Below are 27,068 nucleotides of genomic sequence, written 5' to 3' on the forward strand. Positions count from 1 at the left end.
AAGAATAGACGCTGGATGGGGATATGGAAGAGGAGTTGATGAAGAAAGCAGGAAGCGCAGCTCATTGGATTACTTAGAATACATTTGCTACTAGGAGCATTGGACAATGGTTTAAAAAAATCACTGATCAATATTTGGTGAAGCCTTCTCAGTGCTAAAGCCTTCTCTTTGGTGAAATATCTTGTACATGGGTTTTGTATTGTGCAGAGAGGGCACCCAAGTTTTGTGGATGCAGAAGAGATAGACCCTGGATGGAGACATGTAGGAGGAGAGTTGGAAGAAGGCAGCAAGGGCAGTTCATTGGATAACTTTTAATACAGTTGCTATTAGGAGTATTGGGCAATGGTTTAAAAAATCATTGGTGAATATTTGGTGAAGCCTTCTCAGTGCTAAAGCCTTCTCATTGGTGAAATATATTGTACATGGGTTATGTACATAGCAATGAGGAACACTCTGGTTTTGGGGATGCAGAAGAATAGACAATGGATGGAGATATGGAAGAGGAGTTGTGGAAGAAGGCAGGAATGGCAGTTCATTGGATAACTTATAATGCATTTGCTACTAGGAACATTGGACATTTGTTTGAAAAAATGTTTGATCTACATTTGGTGAAGCCTTCTCAGTGCTTAAGCCTTCTCATTGGTGAAATATCTTGTACATGTGTTTTGTTCAGAGCAGAAGGGACACTCAGGTTTTGTGTATGCAGAAGAATATACCCTGGATGCAGATATGGAGGTGGAGTTGTGGAAGAAGGCAGGAAGTGCAGTTCATTTCATAACTTATAATACATTTTCTACTAGGAGCATTGGACTATGGTTTTAAAAAAAACTATTGATCAATATTTGGTGAAGCGTTCTCAGTGCTAAAGGCTTCTCATTGGTGAAATATCATGTATATGGGTTTTTTACAAAGCAGAGTGGGACACTCAGGTTATGTGGATGCAGAAGAATAGACCCTGGATAGACATATGGAAGCGAAGTTGTGGAAGAAGGAAGGAAGGAAACTTCAATGGAGAATTTATAATACATTTCCTATTAGGAGCATTGGACAATGGTTTAAAAAAATTATTGATCAATGTTTGGTGAAGCCCTCTCAGTGCTAAATCCTTCTCAATGGTGAAATAACTCGTACATGGGTTTTGTACAGAGCAGAGAAGGACACTCAGGTTTTGTGGACGCAGAAGAATAGACAATGGATGGAGATATGGAGGAGGAGTGGTGGAATAAACCAGGAAGGGCAGTTCATTGGATAACTTATAATACATTTACTACTAGGAGCATTGGACAATGGTTTCAAAAAATTATTGATCAATATTTGGTGAAGCCTTCTCAGTGCTAAAGCCCTGTCTTTAGTGAAATATCTTGTACATGGGTTTTGTAGTGACAGGGAGGGACACTCATGGTTTGAGGATGCAGAAGGGATAGACCCTGGATGGAGATATGTAGGAGGAGAGTTGGAAGAAGGCAGCAAGGGCAGTTCATTGGATAGCTTTTAATTTATTTGCTATAAGGAGTATTGGGCAATTGTTTAAAAAAATCATTGGTGAATATTTTGTGGAGCCTTCTCAGTGCTAAAGCCTTCTCATTGGTGAAATGTATTGTACATGGGATTTGTATAGAGCAATGAGGAACACACTGGTTTTGTGAATGCAGAAGAAAAGACCCTGGATGGATGTATGTAGAAGGAGAGGTGGAGGAAGGCAGGAAGGGCAGTTGATTGGATAACTTATAATACATTTGCTATTAGGAGTATTGGACAATGGTTTAAAATCCATTGATCAATATTTGGTGAAGTCTTCTCAGTGCTAAAGCCTTCTCATTGGTGAAATATATTGGACATGGGTGTACAGAGCAATGAAGGACACTCATGTTTCGTGGATGCAGAAGAATAGAACCTGGATGAAGATATGGAGGAGGAGTTGTGGAAGAAGGCAGCAAGGGAAGTTCATTGGATAACTCAAAATACATTTGCTAGTAGGAACATTGGACACATGTTTAAAAAACGTCATTGATCTACATTTGGTGAAGCCCATTCACTGCTCAAGCCTTCTCATTGGTAAAATATCCCTTACATGGGTTTTGTACAGAGCAGGGACGGACACTCTGGTTTTGTGGATGCAGTAGAATAGACTCTGAATGGAGATATGGTTTAGGAGTTGTTGAAGAAGACAGGAAGGATAGTTCATTGGATAACTTATAATACATTTGCTACTAGGAGCATTGGACAATGGTTTAAAAAAATAATTGATCAATATTTGGTGAAGCCTTCTCAGTGCTAAAGCCTTCTGATTGGTGAAATATCTTGTACATTTTTTTGTACAGAGCAGAGAGGGACACTCAGGTTTTGTGGATGCAGAAGAATAGACTCTGGATGGAGATATGGAGGTGGAGTTGTGGAAGGAGGCAGAAAGGGCAGTTCATTGGATAATACATAACACATTTGACACTAGGAGCATTGGACAATGGTTTAAAAAAATCATTGATCAATATTTGGTGAAGCCTTCTCAGTGCTAAAGCCTTCTCATTGGTCAATTATCTTGTACATGGGTTTTGTACAGAGCATAGAGTATCACCAACTTTTTGTAGATGCAGAAGAATAGACCCTGCATGTAGATTTGGAGGAGGAGTTGTGGAAGAAGGCAGAAAGGGCAGTTTATTGGATAAGGTATAATACATTTGCTACTAGGAACATTGGACATTTCTTTAAACAAAATCAATGATCTATATTCGGGGAAGCCTTTTCAGTGCTAAATCCTTCTCATTGATGAAATATCTTGTACATGGGCTTTGTATAGAGCAGAGAGGGACACTCAGGTTTTGTGGATGCAGAAGAATAGGCCCTGGATGGAGGTGTGGAGGAGGAGTTGTGGAAGAAGGCAGGAAGGTCAGTTCATTAAAAAATATATAAAACATTTGCCACTAGGAGCACTGGACAATGGTTTAAAAAAATCATTGATCAATATTTCGTGAAACCTTCTCAGTGCTAAAGCCTTCTCATTGGTGAAATATCTTGTACATAGGTTTTCTACAGACCAGAGAGGGACACCAACTTTTTGTGGATGCAGAAGAATAGACCCTGGAAGGAGATGAGGAGGAGGAGTTGTGGAGGAAGGCAGGAAGGGCACTTCATTGGATAACTTATAATGCATTTGCTACTAGGAGATTTGGACAATGGTATAAAAATATCATTGATCTATATTTGTTGTAGCCTTCTCAGTGCTAAGGCCTTCTCATTGATGAAATATCTTGTACGTGGGTTTTGTACAGAGCAGAATGTGACATTATGGTTAAGTGGATGCAGAAGAATAGACCCTGGATGGAGATATGGAGGAGGAGTTGTGGAAGAAGGCAGGAAGGGCAGTACATAGGATAATTTGTAAAACATTTGCCACTAGGAGCATTGGACAATGGTTTAAAAAAATCATTGATCAATATTTGATAAAGCCTTCTCACTGCTCAAGCCTTCTCATTGGTGAAATACCTTGTACCTGGGTTTTGTACAGAGCAGAGAGGGACACCAACGTTTTGTGGATGCAGAAGAATAGACCCTGCATTGAGATATGGAAGAAGAGTTGTGAAAGAAGGCAGAAAGGGCAGTTTATTGGATAACGTATAATACATTTGCTACTAGGAACATTGGACATTTGTTTAAAACAAATCATTGATTTATATTTGGTGAAGCCTTCTCAGTGCTAAAGCCTTCTCATTGGTGAAATATCTAGTACATGGGTTTTGTACAGAGCATAGAGGGACACTCAGGTTTTGTGGATGCAGAAGAATCGACTCTGGGTGGAGATATGGAGGAGGAGTTGTGGAACAAGGCAGGAAGATCAGTTCTTTGGATAATATATAATACATTTGCCACTAGGAGCATTAGACAAAGGTTTAAAAAAATCATTGATCAATATTTGGTGAAGCCTTCTCAGTGCTATAGCCTACTCATTGGTGAAATATCTTGTACATGGTATTTGTACAGAGCAGAGAGGGACACTCAGGTTTTGTGGATGCAGAAGAATATACCCCCAATGGAGATATGGAGGAGGAGTTGTGGAAAAAGGCAGGAAGAGCACTTCATTGGATGACTTACAAATAAATTTGCTACTAGGAGCATTGGACAGTGGTTTAAAAAAATCATTGATCAATATTTGGTGAAGCCTTCTCAGTGCTTTAGCCTTCTCACTGGTGAAATATCTTGTACATGGGATTTGTACAGAGCAGACAGGGACACCAACTTCTTGTGGATGCAGAAGAATAGACCCTGGATGGAGATAAGGAGGAGTTGTGGAAGAAGGCAGGAAGGGCACTTCATTGGATAACTTATAATACATTTGCTACTAGGAGCATTGTACAATGGTTTAAAAAAATCATTGATCAAAATTTAGTGAGGCTTTCGGAGTGCTAAAGCCTTCTCATTGGTGAAATATTTTGTACATGGGTTTTTTACAGAGCAGAGAGGAACACTCAGGTTTTGTGGATGCAGAACAATAGACTCTGGATGGAGATATGGAGGAGGAGTTATGAAAGAAGGCAGGAAGGTCAGTCCATTGGATAATATATAATACATTTGCCTCTAATAGCATTTAATAATTTTTTAAAAAATCATTGATCAATATTTGGTGAAGCCTTCTCTGTGCTAAAGCCTTATAATTGGTGAAATATCTTGTACATGGGTTTTCTACAGAGGAGATAGGGTCACCAACTTTTTGTGGATGCAGAAGAATAGACTCAGGAGGTGTAGTTGAAGAAGGCAGGAAGGGTAGTTCATTGGATAACTTATAATACATTTGCTACTAGGAGCATTGGTCAATGGTTTAAAAAAATCATTGATCTATATTTGGTGTAGCCTTCTCAGGGCTAAGGCCTTCTCATTGGTGAAATATTTTGTATATGGGTTTTATAGTGAGCAGAGAGGGCCACCAACGTTTTGTGGATGCAGAAGAATAGACCCTGCATGGAGATATGGAGTAGGAGTTGTGGAAGAAGGCAGAAAGGGCAGTTTATTGGATAATATATAATACATTTGCCACTAGGAGCATTGGACAATGGTTTAAAAAAATCATTGATCAATATTTGGTGAAGCCTTCTCAGTGCTAAAGCCTTCTCATTGGTCAATTATCTTGTACATGGGTTTTGTACAGAGCATAGAGTATCACCAACTTTTTGTAGATGCAGAAGAATAGACCCTGCATGTAGATTTGGAGGAGGAGTTGTGGAAGAAGGCAGAAAGGGCAGTTTATTGGATAAGGTATAATACATTTGCTACTAGGAACATTGGACATTTGTTTTAAAAAAATCATTGATCTATATTTGGTGAAGCCTTCTCAGTGCTAAAGCCTTCTCATTGGTGAAATATCTTGTACATGGGTTTTTTACAGAGCAGAGAGGGACACTCAGGTTTTGCGGATGCAGAACAATACACTCTGGATGGAGATATTTAGGAGGAGTTTTGGAAGAAGTCAGGAAGGTCAGTTCATTGGATAATATATAATACATTTGCCACTAGGAGCATTGGAAAATGGTTTAAAAAAATCATTGATCAATATTTGGTGAAGCGTTCTCAGTGCTAAAGCCTTCTCATTGATGAAATATCTTGTACATTGGTCTAGTTCAGAGCAGATAGGGACACCAACTTTATGTGCATGCAGAAGAATAGAACCTGGATGGAGATAAGGAGGAGTTGTGGAAGGAGGCAGGAAGGGCAGTTCATTGGATAACTTATAATACATTTGGAACTAGGAGCATTGTACAATGGTTAAAAAAAATTATTGATCAAAATTTGGTGAAGCCTTCTCAGCGCTAAAGCCTTCTCATTGGTGAAATATCTTGTACATGGGTTTTTCACAGAGCAGAGAGGTACACTCAAGTTTTGTTGATGCAAAAGAATAGACCCTCGATGGAGATATGGAGAAGGAGTTGCGGGAATAGGCAGAAAGGGCATTTGCTACTAGGAACATTGGACATTTGTTGAAAAAAAATCATTGTACTATATTTGGTGAAGCCTTCTCAGTGCTAAAGCCTTCTCACTGGTGAAACATATTGTGCATGGGTTTTGTACAGAGAAGGGAGGGCACTCAGGTTTTGTGGATGCGGAAGAATAGACCCTGGATGGAGATATGGAAGAGGAGTTGTGGAAGAAGGCAGCAAGGGCAGTTCATTGGATAACTTATAATACATTTGCTTCTAGGAGAATAGTATAATGGTTTTAAAAAATCATTGATCTATATTTGGTGAAGCCTTTTCAGTGCTAAAGCCTTCTCATTGGTGAAATACCTTTTACATGGTTTTTGTACAGAGCAGAGAGGGACACTCAGGTTTTGTGGATGCGGAAGAATAGACCCTGGATGGAGATATGGAAGAGGAGTTTTGGAAGAAGGCAGGAAGGGCAGTTCATTGGATAACTTATAATACATTTGCTACTAGGAGCAATTGACAATAGCTTAAAAAAATAATTGATCAATATTTGGTGAAGGCTTCTCAGTGCTAAAGCCTTCTCATTGGTGAAACGTCTTGTACATGGGTTTTGTACTGAGCAGAGAGGACACTCAGGTTTTGTGGATGCAGTAGAATAGACTCTGGATGGTGATATGGAAGAGGAGTGGTGGAAGAAGGCAGGAAGGGCAGGTCATTGGATAACTTATAATAATTTTGCTACTAGGAGCATTGTACAATGGTTTAAAAAAATTATTGATCAAAATTTGGTGAAGCCTTCCCAGTGCTAACGCCTTCACTTCACTTGTACATGGGTTTTGCACAGAGCAGAGAGGCACACTCAGGTTTTGTTGACGCAAAAGAATAGACCCTCGATGGAGATATTAAGTGAAGTTGTGGAAAAATGCAGAAACGGCAGTTCATTGAATAACTTATAATACATTTGCATCTAGGAGCATTGGACAATTGTTTGAAAAAATCATTGCTCAATATTTGGTGAAGCCTTTTCAGTGCTAAAGCCTTCTCATTGGTGAAATACCTTGTACATGGTTTTTGTACATAGCAGAGAGGGACTTTCAGGTTTTGTGGATGCAAAAGAATAGACCCTGGATGGAGATATTTAAGAGGAGAAGTGGAAGAAGGGAGGAGGGGCAGTTCATTGGATAACTTATAATACATTTGCTACTAGGAGCATTGGACAATAGCTTAAAAAAATCATAGATCAATGTTTGGTGAAGCCCTCTCAGTGCTAAAGCTTTCTCATTGGTGAAATGTCTTGTACATGGGTTTTGTACTGAGCAGATAGGGACACTCCAGTTTTGTTGATGCAGAAGAATAGACTCTGGATGGAGATATGCAGGTGGAGTTGTGGAAGAAGGCAGGAAGGGCAGTTCATTGGATAACTTATAATACGTATGCTACTAGGAGCATTGGACAATGGTTTAAAAAAATCATTGATCAATATTTGGTGTAGCCTTCTCAGTGCTAAAGCCTTCTCACTGTTGAAATATCTTGTACATGGGTTTTGTACAGAGCAGAGATGGACACTCAGGTTTTGTGGATGCAGAAGAATAGACCATGGATGGAGATATGGAAGAGGAGTTGTGGAAGAAGGCTGGAAGGGCAGTTCATTGGATAACTTATAATACATTTGCTACCAGGAGCATTGGACGTTTGTTGAAAAAAAGTCATTGTTCTATATTTGGTGAAGCCTTCTCAGTGCTAAAGCCTTCTCATTTGTGAAATATCTTGTACATGGGTTTTGTACAGAGCTGAGAGAAACACTCAGATTTTTTTGATGCAGAAGAATAGACTCTGAATGGAGATATGCAGGTGGAGTTGTGGAATAAGGCAGGAAGGGCAGTTTATATGATCACTTATAATACATTTGCTAGTAGGAGCATTGGACAATGGTTTTAAAAAATCATTGATCTACACTATTGGAAATTGAAATAAGAACACCGTGAATTCATTGTCCCAGGAAGGGGAAACTTTATTGACACATTCCTGGGGTCAGATGCATCACATGATCACACTGACAGAACTACAGGCACATAGACACAGGCAACAGAGCATGCACAATGTCGGCACTAGTACAGTGTATATCCACCTTTCGCAGCAATGCAGGCTGCTATTCCCCCATGGAGACAATCGTAGAGATGCTGGATGTAGTCCTGTGGAATGGCTTGCCATGCCATTTCCACCTGGCTCCTCAGTTGGACCAGCATTCATGCTGGACGTGCAGACCGTGTGAGACAACGCTTCATCCAGTCCCAAACATGCTCAATGGAGGACAGATCGGAGATCTTGCTGGCCAGGGTAGTTGACTTACACCTTGTAGAGCACGTTGGGTGGCACAGGATTCATACAGACGTAGATTGTACTGTTGTAACAGCAAGTTCACTTGAAGGTCTAGGAATGGTAGAACGATGGGTTCGATGACGGTTTGGATGTACCGTGCACTATTCAGCGTCCCCTCGACAATCACCAGAGGTGTACAGCTAGTGTAGGAGATCGCTCCCCACACCATGATGCCGGGTGTTGGCCCTGTGTGTCTTGGTCGTATGCAGTCCTGATTGTGGCGCTCACCTGCACGGCACCAAACACGCATACGACCATCATTGGCACCAAGGCAGAACGAGACACCTCATTGCTGAAGACGACATGTCTCCATTCGTCCCTCCATTCACACCTGTCGCATCACCACTGAAGGCGTGCTGCACGATGTTAGGGCGTGAGCAGAACACGGCCTAACATTGTGCGGGACCGCAGCCCAGCCTCATGGAGACGGTTGCGACTGGTCCTAGCCGATACCCCAGGAGCAACAGTGTCCATAATTTGCTGGGAAGTGGCGGTGCGGTCCCCTACTGCACTGCGTAGAATCCTACGCTCTTGGCGTGCATCCATGCGTCGCTGCGGTCCGGTCCCAGGTCGACGGGCACGTGCACCTTCCACCGACCAATGGCGACAACATCGATGTACTGTGGAGACATCACGCCCCACGTGTTGAGCAATTCGGCGGTACGTCCACCCGGCCTCCCGCATGTCCACTATACGCCCTCGCTCAAAGTCCGCCAACTGCACATACAGTTCACGTCCACGCTGTCGCGGCATGCTACCACTGTTAAAGACTGCAATGGAGCTCCGTATGCCACGGCAAACTGGCTGACACTGACGGCGGCGGTGCACAAATTCTGCGCAGCTAGCGCCATTCGACGGCAAACACCGCGGTTCCTGGAGTGTCCGCTGTGCCGTGCGTGTGATTATTGCTTGTACAGCCCTCTCGCACTGTCCGGAGCAAGTATGGTGGGTCTGACACACCGGTGTCAATGTGTTCTTTTTTCCATTTCCAGGAGTGTATTACACTTGCTACTAGGAACATTTTACAATGGTTTAAAAAAAATCATTGGTCAATATTTGGTAAGGTTTCTCAGTGCTAAAGCCTTCTCATTGGTGAAATACCTTGTACATGGGTTTTGTACAGAGCAGAGAGGGACACTCAGGTTTTTGTATGCACAAGAATAGAACCTGGATGTAGATACGGAGAAGGAGTTGTGGAAGAAGGCAGGAAGGGCTGTTCATTGGATAACTTATAATACATTTGCTACAAGCAGCATTTGACAATGGTTTAAAAAAATCATTGATCAATATTTGGTGAAGCCTTCTCAGTGCTAAAGCCTTTAATTGGTGAAATATCTTGTATATGGGTTTTGTACAGAGCACAGATGGATACTCAGGTTTTGTGGATGCAGAAGAAAAGATTCTTGATGGAGATATGGAGGAGGAGTTGTGGAAGAAGGCAGGAAGGGCAGTTCTTGGATAACTTATAATTCATTTACTACTAGGAACATTGGACACTGGTTTAAAAAAATCATTGATCAATATTTTGTGAAGCCTTCTCAATGCTAAAGCTGTCTCATTGGTGAAATATCTTGTACATGTGGTTTGTAGAGAGCAGAGAGGAACACTCACGTTTTGTGGATGCAGAAGAATAGACCCTGGATGGAGATATGGAGTAGGAGTTGTGGATGAAGGCAGGCAGGGCAGTTCATTGGGTAACATATAATACATTCGCTACTAGGAGCATTGGACAATGGCTTTAAAAAATCATTGATCAATATTTGTTGAATCCTTCTCAGTGCTAAAGCTTTCTCATTGGTGAAATATCTTGTACATGAGTTTTGTACAGAGCAGAGAGGGACACTCAGGTTTTCTGGATGCAGAAGAATAGACTCTGGATGGATATATGTGGGAGGGGTTGTGGAAGAAGCAGGAAGGGTAGTTCATAGGATAACTTACAATACATTTGCTACTAGGTGCATTGTTCAATGGTTTTAAAAATTATTAATCAATATTTGGTGAAGCCTTCTCAGTGCTAAATTGTTCTCATTGGTGAAATATCTTGTACATGGGTTTTGTACAGAGCAGAGAGGGACACTCAGTTTTTGTGGATGCAGAAGAATAGACGATGGATGGAAATATGCAGGAGGAGTTGTGGAAGAAGGCAGGAAGGGCAGTTCATTGGATAACTTATAATACATTTGTTACTAGGAGCATTGGATGATGGTTTAAAAAATAATTGATCAGTATATGGTGAAGCCTTCTCAGTGCTATAAAACCTTCTCATTTTTGAAATATCTTGTACATGGGATTGGTACAGCGCAGAGAGGTACACTCACTTTTTGTGGATGCACAAGGATAGACTTATTGGAAATATGGAGGAAGATTTGTGGAAGAAGACAGGAAGGGCAGTTCATTGGATAATATATAATACATTTGCTACTAGGAGCATTGGACAATGGTTTAAAAAAATCATTGATCAATATTTGGTGAAGCCTTCTCAATGCTCAAGCCATCTCATAGATGAAATATCTGGTACATGTGTTTTGTACAGAGCACAGAGGGACACTCAGGTTTTGTAGATGCAGAAGAGTAGACCCTGGACTGAGATATGCAGGAGGAGTTGTGGAAGAAGGCAGGAATGGCAGTTCATTGGATATCTTATAATACATTTGCTACTAGGAGCATTGGACAATGGTTTAAAAAATCATTGATCAGTATTTTGTGAATACTTCTCAATGCTAAAGCTGTCTCATTGATGAAACATCTTGTACATGGGTTTTGTACAGAGCAGAGAGTGTCACTCAGGCTTTGTGAATGCAGAAGAATTGACCTTGAATGGAGATATGGAGGAGGAGTTATGGAAGAAGGCAGGATTTGCAGTTCGTTCGATAACTTGTAATACATTTGCTACTAGGAGCACTTTACAATGGTTTAAAAAAATCATTGATCTATATTTGGTGAAGCCTTCTCAGTGCTAAACACTTCTCTTTGGTGAAATATCTTGTACATGGGTTTTGTTCAGAGCAGCTAGGGACACTCAGGTTTTGTGGATGCAGAAGAATATACACTGGATGGGGTTATGCAGGTGGAGTTTTGGAAGAAGGCAGGAAGGGCAGTTCATTGGTTAACTTATAATACATTTGCTGTTAGGTGCATTGGACAATGGGATTAAAAAATTATTGATCAATATTTGGTGAAGCCTTCTCGGTGCTAAAGCCTTCTCTTTGGTGAAAAATCTTGTACATGGGTTTTGTACAGAGCAGAGAGGGACACTCAGGAATTCTGGATGCAGAAGAATAGCCCCTGGATGGAGATATGCAGGAGGAGTTGTGGAAGAAGGCAGGAAGGGCAGTTCATTGGATAACTTATAAAAGATTTGCTACTAGGAGCATTTGACAATGGTTTACAAAAACCATTGATCAATATTTTGTGCAGCTTTCTCAGTGCAAAAGCCTTCTCTTGGTGAAATATCTTGTACATGTGTTTTGTACAGAGCAGAAAGGGACACTCAGGTTTTGTGGATGCAGATGAATAGTTCCGGGATGGAGATATGGTGGAGGAGTTGTGGAAGAAGGCAGGAAGGGCAGGTCATTGCACAACTTATAATACATTTGCTACTAGGAGCAATTGACAATGGTTTTAAAAAATCATTGATAAATACTTGGTGAAGCCTTCTCAGTTCTAAAGCATTCTCACTGGTGTAATATATTGTACATGGGTTTTGTACAGAGCAGAGAGGGACACACAGGTTTTGTGGATGCAGAAGTATAGACCCTGGATGAAGATATGCAGGAGCAGTTGTGGAATAAGGCACGGAGGGTAGCTTATGTGATTTCTTATAATACACTTGCTACTAAGGGTAGTTGGCAATGGTTTAAAAAAAATCATTGATCAATATTTGGTGAACCCTTCTCAGTGCTAAACCCGTCTCATTGGTGAAATATCTTGTACATGTGTTTTGTACAGAGCAGAAAGGGACACTCAGGTTTGGTGGATGCAGAAGAATAGACCCTGGATGGAGATACGGAGGAGGAGTTGTGGATGAAGGCAGGAAGGGCAGTTCATTGGCTAACTTATAATACATTTGTTACTAGGGGCATTGGAATATGGGTTCAAAAATCATTGATCAATATTTGGTGAAGTATTCTCAGTGCTAAAGCCATATCATTGGTGAAATATATTGTACGTCGGTTTTGTACAGAGCAGAGAGGGACACTAAAGTTTAGTGGATGCTGAAGAATAGACCCTATATGGTGATATGGAGGAGGAGTTGTTGAAGAAGGCAGGAAGGGCAATTCATTGGATAACTTATAATACATTTGCTACCAAGAGCATTGGACAATGGGTAAAAAATATCATTGATCAATATTTGGTGAAGCCTTCTCATTGCTAAAGACTTCTCATTGGTGAAATATATTGTAGATGTGTTTTGTACAGAGCAGTGAGGGACACTCAGGTTTTGTGGATGCAGAAGAAAAGACCCTGGATGGAGATATGCAGGAGGAGTTGTGGAAGAAGTTAAAAGGGCAGTTCATTGGATAACTTATAATACATTTGCTACTAGGAGCATTGGACAATGGGTCAAAAAGCATTGATCAATATTTGGTGTAGCCTTCTCAGTGCGAAAGACTTGTCATTGGTGAAATATATTGTAGATGTGTTTTGTACAGAGCACAGAGGGACACTCAGGTTTTGTGGATGCAGAAGAATAGACCCTGGATGGAGATATGCAAGAGGAGTTGTGGAAGAAGGCAGGAAGGGCAGTTCATGGGATAACTTATAATACATTTGCAACTAGGAGCATTGGACAATGGTATAAAAAACTCATTGATCAATATTTGGTGAAGTCTTTTCAGTGCTAAAGCCTTCTCATTGGTGAAATGTCTTGTAAATGGGTTTTGTTCAGAGCAGATGGGGGAAACACAGGTTTTGTGGATGCAGAAGAATAGCCTCTGGATGCAGATACGCAGGAGGAGTTGTGGAAGAAGGCAATAAGGGCAGTTAATTGGATAACTTATAATACATTTGCTACTAGGAGCAGTGGACAATATTTTAAAGAAATTATTGATCAATATTTGGTTAAGTCTTCTCAGTGCTAAAGCCCTGTCATTGGTGAAATATCATGCACATGGGTTTTTTACAGCTCAGAGAGGGACACTCAGGTTTTGTGGATGCAGAAGGATAGACTCTGGATGGAGATATGGAGGAGGAGTTGTGGAAGAAGGCAGAAAGGGCAGTTCATTGGATAACTCATAATACATTTTCTCCTAGGATCGTTGGACAAAGGGTTAAAAATAACATTGATCAATATTTGGTGAAGCATTCTCAATACTAGAGCCTTCTCATTGGTGAAATATACTGTACATGGGTTTTGCACAGATCAGAGAGAGGCACTCAGGTTTTGTGGATGCAGAAGAATAGGCAATAGATGGAGATATGGAGGAGGAGTTGTGGAAGAAGGCAGGAAGGGCAGTTCATTGGATAACTTATAATACATTTGCTACTAGGAGCATTGAGCAATGGTTTACAAAAATCATTGATCAATATTTTGTCAAGTTTTCTCAGTGCTAAAGCCTTCTCATTGGTGAAATATTTTGTACATGTGTTTTGTACAGAGCAGAGAGGGCCACTCAGGTTTTGTGGATGGAGAAGAATAGACCCTGGATGGAGATTTGCAGGAGGAGTTGTGGAAGAAGGCAGATAGGGCAGTTCATTGGATAACTTTAAATACATTTTCTCCTAGGAGCGTTGGACAATGGGTTAAAAATATCATTGATCAATATTTGGTGAAGCATTCTCAATACTAGAGCCTTCTCATTGGTGAAATATACTGTACATGGGTTTTGTACAGATCAGAGAGAGGCACTCATGTTTTGTGGATGCAGAAGAATAGGCAATAGATGGAGATATGGAGGAGGAGTTGTGGAAGAAGGCAGGATTTGCAGTTCATCCGATAACTTATAATACATTTGCTACCTGGAGCATTGGACAATGGGTATAAAAAATCATTGATCAATATTTGGTGAAGCCTTCTCAGTGCTAAAGCGTTCTCATTGGTGAAATATCTTGTACATGGGTGTTGTACAGAGCAGAGAGGAACACTCAGGTTTTGTGGATGCAGAAGAATAGACCCTGGATGGAGATATGCAGGAGGAGTTGTGGAAGAAGGCAGGTAGGGCAGTTCATTGGATAACTTAGAATACATTTGCTACTAGGAGCAATTGACAATGGTTTTAAAAAATCATTGATAAATATTTGGTGAAGCCTTCTCAGTTCTAAAGCATTCTCACTGGTGTAATATATTGTACATGGGATTTGTACAGAGCAGAGAGAGACACACAGGTTTTGTGGATGCAGAAGTATAGACCCTGGATGAAGATATGCAGGAGGAGTTGTGGAATAAGGCACGGAGTGTAGTTTATTTGATACCTTATAATACACTTGCTACTAAGAGCATTTGACAATGGTTTTAAAATAAACCATTGATCAATATTAGGTGAAGCCTTCTCAGCGCTAAACGAATCTCATTGGTGAAATATTTTGTACATATGTTTTGTACAGAGCAGAAAGGGACACTCAGGTTTTGTGGATGCAGAAGAATAGACCCTGGATTGAGATACGGAGGAGGAGTTGTGGATGAAGGCAGGAAGGGCAGTTCATTGGATAACTTATAATACATTTGTTACTAGCAGCATTGGAATATGGGTTAAAAAAATCATTGATCATTATTTGGTGAAGCCTTCTCAGTGCTAAAGCCATATCATTGTTGAAATATATTGTACATGGGTTATGTACAGAGCAGAGAGGGACACTAAGGTTTAGTGGATACTGAAGAATAGACCCTATATGGAGATATGGAGGAGGAGTTGTTGAAGAAGGAAGGAAGGGCAGTTCATTGGATAAATTATAATACATTTGCTACTAAGAGCATTGGACAATGGGTTAAAAAAATCATTGACCAATATTTGGTGAAGCCTTCTCAGTGCTAAAGACTTCTCATTGGTGAAATATCTTGTAAATGGGTTTTGTACAGAGCAGAGGGGGAAACACAGGTTTTGTGGATGCAGAAGAATAGCCTCTGGATGGAGATACGCAGGAGGAGTTGTGGAAGAAGGCAATAAGGGCAGTTAATTGGATAACTTATAATACATTTGCTACTAGGAGCAATGGACAATGGTTTAAAAAAATTATTGATCAATATTTGGTTAAGCCTTCTCAGTGCTAAAGCCCTGTCATTGGTGAAATATCTTGTACATGGGTTTTTTACAGCTCAGAGAGGTACACTCAGATTTTGTGGATGCAGAAGAATAGACTCTGGATGGAGATATGGAGGAGGAGTTGTGGAAGAAGGCAGGATGGGCTGTTCATTCGATAACTCATAATACATTTGCTACTAGGAGCATTGTACAATGGTTTAAAAAAGCCATTGATCAGTATTTGGTGTAGCCTTCTCAGTGCTAAAGCCTTGAAATTGGTGAAATATCTTGTACATGAGTTTTGTACAAAGCTGAATGGCACATTCAGCTTTCGTGGATGCAGAAGAATAGACCCTTGATGAAGATAAGGAATAGGAGTTTTGGAGAACGAAGGAAGGGCAGTTCATTGGATAACTTATAATACATTTGCTACTAGGAGCATTGGACAATGGTCTAGAAAAGTCATTGATCAATATTTGGTGATAGCTTTTCAGTGCTAAAGCCTTCTCATTGGTGAAATATCTTGTACATCGGTTTTGTACAGAGCAGAGAGGGACACTCAGATTTTGTGGATGCAAAGGAATAGACCCTGGATGGAAATATGTAGGAGGAGATTTGGAAGAAGGCAGAAAGGGCAGTTCATTTGATAACTTTTAATAGATTTGCTACTAGGAGCTATGGACAATGGTTTACAAAGTCATTGATCAATGTTTGGTGTACCCATCTCAGTGGTAAAGCCTTCTCATTGGTGAAATACGTTGTACATTACTTTCGTACAAAGCAGAGAGGGACACTCAGGTTTTGTGGATGCAGAAGAATAGCCCCTGGATGGAGATATGCAGGAGGAGTTTTGGAATAAGGCAGGGAGTACAGTTCGTTGGATAACTTAATTACATTTGCTACAATGAGCATTGGACAATGGTTTATAAAAATCATTGATCAATATTTGGTGAAGCCTTCTCAGTGCTATATCCTTCTCATTGGTGAAATATCTTGTACATGGGTTTTGTACAGAGCAGAGAGGGACACTCAGGTTTTGTGGATGCAGAAGAATAGACCCTGGATTTAGATATGGAAGAGGAGTTGTGGAAGAATTTAGGAAGGGCAATTCATTGGTTAAATTATAATACATTTGCTACAAGGAGCATTGGACAATGGTTTATAAAAATCATTGATCAACATTTGGTTTAGCCTTCTCAGTGCTAAATCTTTCTCATTGGTGAAATATCTTGTACATGGGTTCTGTACACAGCAGAAAGGGACTGTCAGGTTTTGTGGATGCAGAAGAGTAGACCCGCCATGGAGATAAGGAGGAGGAGTTGTGGGAGAAGGCAGGAAGCCCAGTTCATTGGATAACTTATAATACATTTGCTGTTAGGAGCATTAGACAGTGGTTTAAAAAAATCATTGATCCATATTTGATTAAGATTCTCAGAGCTAAAGCCTTCTCATTGGTGAAATATCTTGTACATGGGTTTTGTACAGATCAGAGAGGGACACTCAGGTTTTGTGGATGCACAAGAATAGACCCTGGATTCAGATATGGAAGAGGAGTTGTGGAAGAAGGCATGAAGGGCAGTTCAATATATAACTTATAATACATTTGCGACAAGGAGCATTGGACATTGGTTTATATAAATTATTGATCAAATTTTGGTGCAGCCTTCTCAGTGCTAAATCCTTCTCATTGGTGATATATCTTGTACATGGGTTTTGTACAGTTCAGTGAGTTATACTCAGGTTTTGTGGATGCAGAAGAAAAGACCCTGGATGGAGATATGTAGGAGGAGAGATGGGAGAAGGCCGGAAGGGCAGTTCATAGGATAACTTATAATAGATTTGCTATTAGGAGCATTGGACAATGGTTTAAAAATATCATTGATCAATATTTGATGAAGACTTCTCAGTGCTAAAGCCTTCTCATTGGTGAAATATTTTGTACAAGGGTATTGTACAGAGCAGAGAGGGATACTCAAGTTTTGTGGATGCAGAAGAAGAGACCCTTGATTTAGATATGGAAGAGGAGTTGTGCAAGAAGGCAGGAAGGGCAGTTCAATATATAACTTATAATACATTTGCTACAAGGGGCATTGGACAATGGTTTATATAAATTATTGATCAAATTTTGGTGAAGCCTTCTCAAACCTACATGCTTCTCATTGGTGAAATATGTTGTACATGTGTTTTGTACAGAGCAGGGAGGGACACTCAGGTTTTGTGGATGCAGAAGAATAATCCCTGAATCGAGACATGGAGGAGGAGTTGTGTGAGAAGGCAGGAAGGGCAGTTCATTGAATAACTTATAATACGATTGCTACTAGGAACATTGGTCAATGGGTTAAAAAAAATCATAGATCAATATTTGGTGAAGCCTTCTCAGTGCTAAAGCCTTCACATTGTTGAAATACATTTTACATGTGTTTTGTACAGAGCAGAGAAGGACACTTAGGTTTTGTGGATGCAAAAGAAAAGTCTCCGGATGGAGATATGCAGGAGGAGTTGTGGAAGAAGGCAGGAAGCGCAGTTCATTGCATAACTTATAGTACATTTGCTACTAGCAGCATTGGACAATGGGTTAAAAAAATCTTTGATCATTATTTGATGACGCCTTCTCAGGGCTAAAGCCTTCTCATTGGTGAAATATCTTGTACATGCGTTTTGTACAGAGCAGAGAGGTACACTCAGGTTTCGTGGATGAAGAAGAACAGACTCTTGATGGAAATATTGAGGACGAGTTGTGGAAGAAGCCAGGAAGGACAGTTCATTGGATAACTTATAATACATTTGCTACTAGCAGCATTGGACAATAGTTTTAAAAAATCATTGATCAATATATGGTGAAGCCTTCTCAGTACTAAAGCTTTCTCATTGGTGAAATATCTTGTACATGGGTTTTGTACAGAGCAGAGAGGGACACTCAGGTTTTGTGGATGCAGAAGAAAAGACCCTGGGAAAAGATATGTAGGAGGAGATTTGGAAGAAGGCAGAAAGGGCAGTTCATTTGATAACTTTTAATAGATTTGCAATTACGAGCATTGGGCAACGGTTTAAAAATATAATGACTTCTCAGTGCAAAAGCATTCTCATTGGTTAAATATCTTGCACATGGGTTTTGTACAGAGCAGAGAGAGACAGTCAGGTTTTGTGGATGCAGAAGAATTGACCCTCGATGGAGATAAGTAGGAGGAGTTGTGGAAGAAGGCAGGAAGGGCAGTTCATTGGATAACTTATACTACATTTGCTACAAGCAGCATTTGACAAGGTTTTCTAAAAATCATTGATCAATATTTGGTGAAGCCTTCTCAGTGCTAAACACTTCTCTCTGGTGAATGTGTTTTGTACAGAGCAGAGAGGGACACTCAGGTTTTGTGGTTGCTGAAAAATAAATCCTGGGTGAAGATAAGGAAGAGTAGTTGTGGAAGAAGGCAGGAACGGCAGTTCATTGGATAACTTATAATACATTTGCTACTAGGAGCATTGGACAATGGTTTAAAACAATCATTGATCAATATTTTGTGAAGCCTTCTCAGTGCTAAAGCCATCTCACTGGTGAAATACCTTGTACACGGGTTTTCTACAGAGCAGAGAGGGATACTCAGGTTTTGTGGATGCAGAGGAATAGACTGTGGATGGAGATATGGTGATGGAGTTGTGGAAGAAGGCAGGAAGGGCTGTTCCATGGATAACTTATAATACGTTAGCTACTAGGGGCATTGGACAACGGTTTAATAAAAATCATTTTCAATATTTGGTGAAGCCTTGTCGGTGCTAAAGCCTTCTCTTTGGTGAAATATCTTGTACATGAGTTTTGTACAGAGCAGAGAGGGACACTCTGGTTTTGTGGTTGCATTAAACTAAAATCTGGGTGGAGATAAGGAAGAGTAGTTGTAGAGAAAGGCAGGAAAGGCAGTTCATTGGATAACTTATAAGACATTCGCTACTAGCAGCATTGGACAATAGTTTAAAAAAATCTTTGATCAATATATGGTGAAGCCTTCTCAGTGCTAAAGCCTTCTCATTGGTGAAATATCTTGTACACCGGTTTTGTACAGAGCAGAGAGATACACTCAGGTTTTGTGGATGCAGAAGAATAGACCCTGGATGGAGATATGGAAGAGGAGTTGTAGAAGAAGGCAGGAAGGGCAGTTCATTGGATATCTTATAATACATTTGCTACTATGAGCATTGGACAATAGTTTAAAAAAATTATTGATCAATATTTGGTGAAGCCTTGTCAGTGCTCAAGCCCTCTCATTGGTCAAATATTTTGTACATGGGTTCTGTACTGATCAGAGAGGGATACTCAGGTTTTTGTGGATGCAGAAGAATAGACCCAGGATGGAGATATGGAGGAGGAGTTGTGGAAGAAGGCAGGAAGGGTAGTTCATTCGATAACTTATAATACATTTGCTACTAGCAGCATTGGACAATGGGTTAAAAAAATCATTGATCATTATTTGATGAAGCCTTCTCAGTGCTAAAGCCTTCTCATTGGTGAAATATCTTGTACACCGGTTTTGTACAGAGCAGAGAGATACTTTCAGGTTTTGTGGATGCAGAAGAATAGACCCTGGATGGAGATATGGAAGAGGAGTTGTAGAAGAAGGCAGGAAGGGCAGTCCATTGGATATCTTATAATACATTTGCTACTATGAGCATTGGACAATGGTTTAAAAAAATTATTGATCAATATTTGGTGAAGCCTTGTCAGTGCTCAAGCCCTCTCATTGGTCAAATATTTTGTACATGGGTTCTGTACTGATCAGAGAGGGATACTCAGGTTTTTGTGGATGCAGAAGAATAGACCCAGGATGGAGATATGGAGGAGGAGTTGTGGAAGAAGGCAGGAAGGGCAGTTCATTGGATACTTATAATACATTAGCTACTAGCAGCATTAAACAATAGTTAAAGAAAATCATTGATCAATATTTGGTGAAGCCTTCTCAGTGCTAAAGCTGTCTCTTTGGTGAAATATCTTGTACATGAGTTTTGTACAGAGCAGAAAGGGACATTCAGGTTTCGTGGATGCAGAAGAATAGACCGTTGATGGAGATAAGGACAAGGAGTTGTGGAAGAAGGCGAGAAGGGCAGTTCTTTGTATTACTTAATATACATTTGCTACTAGGAGCATTGGACTATGGTTTAAAAAAATTATTGATTAGTATTTGGTTAAACCTTCTCAGTGCTAAAGCCCTGTCATTGGTGAAATATCATGTACATGGCTTTTGTACAGAATAGAGAGGGATACTCAGGCTTTATGGATGCAGAAACTGGACGCTGGATGGAGATATGGAGGAGGAGGAGTTGTGTAAGAAGGCAGGATGTGCAGTACATTCGATAACTTATAATAGATTTGCTACTAGCAGCATTGGACAATGGGTTAAAAAAATCATTGATCATTATTTGATGAAGCCTTCTCAGTGCTAAAGCCTTCTCATTGGTTAAATATCTTGTACATGCATTTTGTACAGAGCAGAGAGGGACCCTCAGGTTTTGTGGATGAAAAAGAACAGACTCTTGATGGAAATATGTAGGAGGAGTTGTGGAAGAAGCCAGGAAGGGCAGTTCATTGGATAACTTATAATATATTTGCTACTAGCAGCGTTGGACAATAGTTTTAAAAAATCATTGATCAATATATGGTGAAGCCTTCTCAGTGCTAAAGCTTTCTCATTGGTGAAATATCTTGTACATGGGTTTTGTACAGAGCAGAGAGGGACACTCAGGTTTTGTGGATGCAGAAGAAAAGACCCTGGGAAAAGATATGTAGGAGGAGAGTTGGAAGAAGGCAGAAAGGGCAGTTCATTTGATAACTTTTAATAGATTTGCAATTACGAGCATTGGGCAACGGTTTAAAAATATAATGACTTCTCAGTGCAAAAGCATTCTCATTGGTTAAATATCTTGCACATGGGTTTTGTACAGAGCAGAGAGAGACAGTCAGGTTTTGTGGATGCAGAAGAATTGACCCTCGATGGAGATAAGTAGGAGGAGTTGTGGAAGAAGGCAGGAAGGGCAGTTCATTGGATAACTTATATTACATTTGCTACTAGGAGCATTGGACAATGGTTTAAAAAGTCATTGATCAATATTTGGTGAAGCCATCTCAGTGGTAAAGCCTTCTCATTGGTGAAATATCTTGTACATTATTTTTGTACAAAGCAGAGAGGGACACTCAGGTTTTGTGGATGCAGAAGAATAGACCCTTGATGGAGATAAGGACGAGGATTTGTGGAGGAAGGCAGGAAGGGCAGTTCATTGGATAACTTATAATACATTTGCTACAAGCAGCATTTGACAAGGTTTTCTAAAAATCATTGATCAATATTTGGTGAAGCCTTCTCAGTGCTAAACCCTTCTCTCTGGTGAATGTGTTTTGTACAGAGCAGAGAGGGACACTCAGGTTTTGTGGTTGCTGAAAAATAAATCCTGGGTGGAGATAAGGAAGAGAAGTTGTGGAAGAAGGCAGGAACGGCAGTTCATTGGATAACTTATAATACATTTGCTACTAGGAGCATTGGACAATGGTTTAAAACAATCATTGATCAATATTTTGTGAAGCCTTCTCAGTGCTAAAGCCATCTCATTGGTGAAATACCTTGTACACGGGTTTTCTACAGAGCATAGAGGGACACTCAGGTTTTGTGGATGCAGAGGAATAGACTGTGGATGGAGATATGGTGATGGAGTTGTGGAAGAAGGCAGGAAGGGCAGTTCATTGGATAATATATAATACATTTGCTACTAGGGGCATTGGACAACGGTTTAAAAAAAATCATTGATCAATATTTGGTGAAGCCTTGTCGGTGCTAAAGCCTTCTCTTTGGTGAAATATCTTGTACATGAGTTTGGTACAGAGCAGAGAGGGACACTCAGGTTTTGTGGTTGCATTAAACTAAAATCTGGGTGGAGATAAGGAAGAGTAGTTGTAGAGAAAGGCAGGAAAGGCAGTTCATTGGATAACTTATAATACATTTGCTACTAGGAGCATTTGATAATGGTTTAACAAAATCATTGATCAATATTTGGTGAAGCCTTCTCAGTGCTAAAACCTTCTCATTGGTGAAATATCTTGTACATGGGTTCTGTACAGAACAGAGAGGGACACTCAGGTTTTGAGGCTGGAGAAGAATAGACCCTGGATGGAGATATGGAGAAGGAGTTGTAGAAGAAGGCAGGAAGGCCATTTCATTGGATAACTTATAATATATTTGCTACTAGGAGCATTGGACTATGGTTTAAAATATTTATTGATTAGTATTTGGTTAAGCCTTCTCCATGCTAAAGCCCTGTCATTGGTGAAATATCATGTACATGGCTTTTGTACAGAGTAGAGAGGGATACTCAAGCTTTGTGGATGCAGAAGAATAGACTCTGGATGGAGATATGGAGGAGGAGTTGTGGAAGAAGGCAGGATGGGCAGTTCATTCGATAACTTATAATACATTTGCTACTAGCAGCATTGGACAATGGGTTAAAAAAATCATTGATCATTAATTGATGAAGCCTTCTCAGTGCTAAAGCCTTCTCATTGGTGAAATATCTTGTACATGCATTTTGTACAAAGCAGAGAGAGACACTCAGGTATTGAGGATGAAAAAGAACAGACTGTTGATGGAAATATGGAGGAGGAGTTGTGGAAGAAGCCAAGAAGGGCAGTTCATTGGATAACTTATAAGACATTCGCTACTAGCAGCACTGGATAATAGTTTAAAAAAATCTTTGATCAATATATGGTGAAGCCTTCTCAGTGCTAAAGCCTTCTCATTGGTGAAATATCTTGTACACCGGTTTTGTACAGAGCAGAGAGATACACTCAGGTTTTGTGGATGCAGAAGAATAGACCCAGGATGGAGATATGGAGGAGGAGTTGTGGAACAAGGCAGGAAGGGCAGTTCATTGGATACTTATAATACATTAGCTAATAGGCGCATTGGACAATGGTTTAAAAAAACCATTGATCAAATTTTGGTGAAGCCATCTCAGTGCTAAAACTGTCTCATTGGTGAAATATCTTGTACATCTGTTTTGTACAGAGCAGAAGGGGACACTCTGGTTTTGTGGATGCAGAAGAATAGACCCTGGATGCAGATATGGAAGAGGAGTTGTGGAAGAAGGCAGGATGGGCAGTTCATTCGATAACTTATAATACATTTGCTACTAGCAGCATTGGACAATGGGTTAAAAAAATCATTGATCATTAATTGATGAAGCCATCTCAGTGGTAAAGCCTTCTCATTGGTGAAATATCTTGTACATTATTTTTGTACAAAGCAGAGAGGGACACTCAGGTTTTTGGATGCAGAAGAATAGACCCTTGATGGAGATAAGGACGAGGAGTTGTGGAGGAAGGCAGGAAGGGCAGTTCATTGGATAACTTATAATACATTTGCTACAAGCAGCATTTGACAAGGTTTTCTAAAAATCATTGATCATTATTTGGTGAAGCCTTCTCAGTGCTAAACCCTTCTCTCTGGTGAATGTGTTTTGTACAGAGCAGAGAGGGACACTCAGGTTTTGTGGTTGCTGAAAAATAAATCCTGGGTGGAGATAAGGAAGAGTAGTTGTGGAAGAAGGCAGGAACGGCAGTTCATTGGATAACTTATAATACATTTGCTACTAGGAGCATTGGACAATGGTTTAAAACAATCAGTGATCAATATTATGTGAAGCCTTCTCAGTGCTAAAGCCATCTCATTAGTGAAATACCTTGTACACGGGTTTTCTACAGAGCAGAGAGGGACACTCAGGTTTTGTGGATGCAGAGGAATAGACTGTGGATGGAGATAAGGTGATGGAGTTGTGGAAGAAGGCAGGAAGGGCTGTTCCATGGATAACTTATAATACATTAGCTACTAGGGGCATTGGACAACGGTTTAAAAAAAATCATTGATCAATATTTGGTGAAGCCTTGTCGGTGCTAAAGCCTTCTCTTTGGTGAAATATCTTGTACATGAGTTTTTTACAGAGCAGAGAGGGACACTCAGGTTTTGTGGTTGCATTAAACTAAAATCTGGGTGGAGATAAGGAAGAGTAGTTGTAGAGAAAGGCAGGAAAGGCAGTTCATTGGATAACTTATAATACATTTGCTACTAGGAGCATTTGATAATGGTTTAACAAAATAATTGATCAATATTTCGTGAAGCCTTCTCAGTGCTAAAACCTTCTCATTGGTGAAATATCTTGTACATGGGTTTTGTACAGTGCAGAGAGGGACACTCAGGTTTTGTGGATGCCGAAGAAAAGACCCCGGATGGAGATATGTAGGAGGAGAGATGGGAGAAGGCAGGAAGGGCAGTTCATTGGATAACTTATAATAGATTTGCATTGGTCCATGGTTTAAAAAAAAATCGTTGATCAATATTTGATAAAGACCTCTCAGATCTAAAGCCTTCTCATTGGTGAAATATCTTGTACATGGGTTCTGAACAGAACAGAGAGGGACACTCAGGTTTTGAGGCTGGAGAAGAATAGACCCTGGATGGAGATATATAGAAGGAGTTGTAGAAGAAGGCAGGAAGGCCATTTCATTGGATAACTTATAATATATTTGCTACTAGGAGCATTGGACTATTTTTTAAAATATTTTTTGATTAGTATTTGGTTAAGCCTTCTCCATGCTAAAGCCCTGTCATTGGTGAAATATCTTGTACATGAGTTTTGTACAGAGCAGAGAGGGACACTCAGGTTGTGTGGTTGCATTAAACTAAAATCTGGGTGGAGATAAGGAAGAGTAGTTGTAGAGGAAGGCAGGAAAGGAAGTTCATTGGATAACTTATAATACATTTGCTACTAGGAGCATTTGATAATGGTTTAACAAAATCATTGATAAATATTTGGTGAAGCCTTCTCAGTGCTAAAACCTTCTCATTGGTGAAATACCTTGTACATGGGTTTTGTACAAAGCAGAGAGAGACACTCAGGTATTGAGGATGAAAAAGAACAGACTGTTGATGGAAATATGGAGGAGGAGTTGTGGAAGAAGCCAAGAAGGGCAGTTCATTGGATAACTTATAAGACATTCGCTACTAGCAGCATTGGACAATAGTTTAAAAAAATCTTTGATCAATATATGGTGAAGCCTTCTCAGTGCTAAAGCCTTCTCATTGGTGAAATATCTTGTACACCAGTTTTGTACAGAGCAGAGAGATACACTCAGGTTTTGTGGATGCAGAAGAATAGACCCTGGATGGAGATATGGAAGAGGAGTTGTAGAAGAAGGCAGGAAGGGCAGTTCATTGGATATCTTATAATACATTTGCTACTAAGAGCATTGGACAATGGGTTAAAAAAATCACTGATCAATATTTGGTGAAGCCTTCTCAGTGCCAAACCCTTCTCACTCGTGAAATACCTTGTAAATGGGTTTTGTACAAAGCAGAGAAGGACACTCAGGTTTTGGAGATGCAGAAGAATATATCCTGGATGGAGGTATGGAAGAGGAGTTGTGGAAGAAGGCAGGAAGGGCAGTTCATTGGATAACATATAATACATTTGCCACTAGAAGCATTGGACACTGGTTTAAAAAAATCATTAATCAATATTTGGTGAAACCTTCTCAGTGCTAAAGCCTTCTCAGTGGTGAAAAATCTTGTACATGGATTTTGTACAGAGCAGAGAGGGACACTCAGGTTTTGTGGATGCACAATAATAGACCCTGGATAGAGATATGGAAGAGGAGTTGTGGAAGAAGGCAGGAAGGGCAGTTCATTGGATAACTTGTAATACATTTGCTATTAGGAGCATTGGACAATGGTTTAAAAAAATCATTGATCAATATTTCGTGAAGACTTCTCAGTGTTTAAGCCATCCGATTGGTGAAATATCTGGTACATGTGTTTCGTAAAGAGCGGAGGGGGACAATCTGGTTTTGTGGATGCAGAAGAATAGACCCTGGATGCAGATATGGAGGAGGAGTTGTGGATGAAAGCAGGAGGGACAGTTCGTTGGATAACTTATAATACACATGCTACTAGGGGCAGTGGAAAATGGTTTAAAGAAATAAATGATCAATATTTGGTGAAGCCTTCTCAGTGCTAAAACCCTCTCACTGGTGAAATATTTTTTACATGGGTTTTTGTACAGATCAGAGAGCGACACTCAGGTTTTGTGGATGCAGAAGAATAGACTCTGGATGGAGATATGGAGGAGGAGTTGTTGAAAAAGGCAGCATGTTCAGTTCATTCGTAACTTATTTACATTTGCTACTAGGAAAATTGGACAATGGTTTAAAAAAATCATTGATCAATATTTGGTGAAGCCTTCTCAGTGCTAAAGCATTCTCATTGGTGAAATATCTTGTACATGGGTTTTGTACAGAGCAGAGAGGGACACTCAGGTTTTGTAGATCAAGAAAAATAGACCCTGGATGGAGATATGCAGGTGGAGTTGTGGAAGAAGGCAGGAAGGGCTGTTCATTGGATAACTTATAATACATTTGCTATTAGGAGGATTTGACTACAGTTTAAAAAAATTATTGATCAATATTTGGTGAAGCCTTCTCAGTGCTAAAGCCCTCTCATTGGTGAAATATCTTGTACTTGTGATTGATATAGATCAGAGAGGTACACTCAGGTTTTGGGATGCAGAAGAATACACCCTG

Source organism: Schistocerca gregaria, chromosome 2 (genome assembly GCF_023897955.1).
Source record: "Schistocerca gregaria isolate iqSchGreg1 chromosome 2, iqSchGreg1.2, whole genome shotgun sequence".
NCBI lineage: Eukaryota > Metazoa > Arthropoda > Insecta > Orthoptera > Acrididae > Schistocerca > Schistocerca gregaria.